The following is a 3,006-nucleotide window of genomic DNA, read 5'->3' as shown; positions in this document are numbered from 1 at the left end:
TGGATGTATTTTTCTGCTCTTCTTCTGTCTACTTTATTTATTTCAGCTGCAATTTTGGGGGGGAAGGGTCTGCTTCCCCGTTAGGGTCACAGATGCCCTCTTGACAGTCTGATAAGAGCCTGAGGCCTAGTCTACGCTACAGAGTAAGGTTGATGCAAGGTATCTGACGTTGACCTAACCAGGGAACTAAAATACCTGCCCCCCCACAGCAATTTAATAACTCCACTCCCATGAGAGGTGTAGAGTGAAAGTCGATGTAGTTAGGTCGACGCCGTGTGAGTGGAGACACTGAGTTACTTACAATGAGTGTTACTAGCTTTCAGAAGCCGGCTTACAATGCCCCCCATTGGCAGTACAATCAATACAAGTGCTCCCAGTGAGGACGCACACCGCTGACACAAGGAGCAAGGTGTAGGCATGCACAAGCCACATAATTACTGCAGCAGCTGTATGCTGACGTAAGTTAGGCCTATGAGGAGTTGTGATCAGTTTCCTTCCATTTGATGTTATGATTCTTGTGATTTATGTATCAATATAAGTGCTATGATCATGCTTTTCTGGGTTCACGATTTGATCAAATTCCCGCAGTCGTCCATGCTGTCTAATTCATAAAAGACCAATGCCCAAAAGCCCCAACAGCGATGGGACCACATTAGGTTGTGCACTGTTCAAACCCAGAAAAGAAACCATCTTTCCTCTGAAAGGGTTATGGTAGAGCTGTTTGAAAAATGTTCCTCTCTGCTCTCCTCTAGTCGAAAGAAAAAAAAAAAATTAAAATGAAGAACAAATGTTTTGGTTGAACGTTCCATAGAATTTTTTGACTTTTCATCCAAAACTTGAAACACAAAAAAACTGAAAATTTTCAACCACAAAATTTCTCAGTTTTCAACCAAAAGTTGAAATTTTTCTTACTCTCTGTGGAACGTTTCATGTATTCAGAAGCTTAATTTTCTGTCAAAAACCAATTTTGATGGAAATTTTTCAACTAGACCTAGTTAACAGGGAATACACATTGTGCTGCTCTCAGGGAAACTTCACTATTCTTTGTCCTTGTCCTGTTGGTCTCTTAGTCTTTGATCCAGCAAAGCACTTAAGCACATGCTTAACTTTAAGCCTGGGAGTAGGCCTATGAAATTCAATGGGGCTAACAACATATTTAAAGTTACACAGCTTGTCCATCGCTTTACTTGCCTGGATCGTCTGCTTATAAAGGAAATCAAACAGAAAGGATGGTACTGTTCTTGGGCTACAGAAAAATATACTGATTCTAGTGATAAGGAAGGATGGGGTTGTAAACAGCAGCCAAGAGCTCACAGAAAGTGAAGAAACTCTGAGGATATCTTCTGGTTAAAAAAAAAAATAGAAATGTTGACACAGGCACCTGTTGTGACAATCAGGGTCAGCCACCCCAAGGGGCGAATAGAAGGTTTCACCCCCCCACCAAAAAGCAGTTAAACCAAGCAATTGTATACAGCGTCATAGTACTGTAAAACTGTATTCAGCAAGGTCTTTTACAAAAGCTTGTAATGTTCTGACATTGATGGTCATTGTCAGCTATGAAGACAGACTGTGGTTATGAGTTTATGTATTTGTGTAGAGAGAAAACTGGGATCATGATCTGTAGTGCAACTTTAGCTACACCTTATGGCAGAGTGGGAAGCAGTCAAGCGGGGAGGGGCACCTCCAAATCCAGTTGTGTCCATGAAACTGGCCTCAAGTAACAATCCATTGTCCAGCCCGAGGAGAGAACAATGGTGAACTATCACAGTTAATGGAAAGACACTGAGACAACTGGAAATTGAAAAGCACATTCCCAGCTCCAGAACATTAAGTCAGGAGGGAGGTTTCCCCACTGAATAACCAGGCATCATCCTGGATTGGCAGAAAAAAGAAAAAGCCTTTTAAGAACAGGCTTGGAGCTGAGGTTTGTCTCCAGAGCTGGGGGACAGTCCAGAAGCAGAAGGCTATTCCCTGAGTGACGCTGTGATAAAAGAAGGGGGGAGGGGGTAGCTCCCTTTTATGGACACCCAGCCAGCCAGTTAGCTATAAAATCCCTGTTAGTAGCTGTTCTCTACTTGCTTTACCTGTAAAGGGTTAAAAAGTCTGACTGCATGCATAGGTGCATGAAATATGTGTCCACCGTTAAGCACCTGTTATGGAGTGTTGCTGAATACTGGTGGAATTAATTGTTGAATCCAGGTGGTCAGAATCCTCCATGAGATTAGCCAACGAGGCGGGCATGTCTCCACTTCTAATCTGGTATGGGTTTTCTGTGTATGCACTAAATGATCTGCAACAACAACTGCGTGATCTGCACTACACACCGCATTTTTATCCTGTGATCAAGTCAATGTTGCCTTGTATCTTTGTGGGCCATTGCTGTGGAAGGGTGGCAAATGGGTGGGGGTTTTTTTATATGGGGTTCGGCTACACTAATAAAAGTGCTACAGTGGCACTGTGACACTGCTGTAGCAATTCAGGGTAGACACAACCTATACCGCTGGGGGGGATTCTCCCGTTGGCATAGGTAATCCACCTCCCTGAGAGGCAATATCTACATCAATGGAAGAATTCTTCCGTCAACCTAGCACTGTCTACATGGGGACTTAGGTCGGCTTAACGTCTTTCAAGGCGAATTTCCCACTCTGGCACTTTGAGTGCAGAAGGTGGGGGCCTACAAGGATTTTAAAAATTAATACTAGCCACTCCAGGCTTATATTAAACTCCCAAGGTTACAGCTTCTCTCTGGTTTTGGCTTGCTAGATGCTGCCACTACCCAAGTGCAAAAACAACCCCTTTGGACCCAGGAAGGCGCACTTGGGAATTCCTCCCTGTGGGGTACCCTCAAGCCCTTTCACCACTCCTCAGGGGAAGAGCTGAGAAAGAAAACAAAGGAAATCAGCTGTTGCCACCAGCTAATTAAACAACATGGACAAATCAAAAACCCCAATCCTGTTCTTAAAAAAGGTAAATTTTATTAAAAACAAAAAGAAAGAAAATATATCT

The sequence above is a fragment of the Lepidochelys kempii genome, chromosome 14 (assembly GCF_965140265.1).
Source record: "Lepidochelys kempii isolate rLepKem1 chromosome 14, rLepKem1.hap2, whole genome shotgun sequence".
In the NCBI taxonomy this organism is placed as follows: Eukaryota; Metazoa; Chordata; order Testudines; family Cheloniidae; genus Lepidochelys; species Lepidochelys kempii.
Note: the sequence above shows the minus strand (reverse complement) of the source record.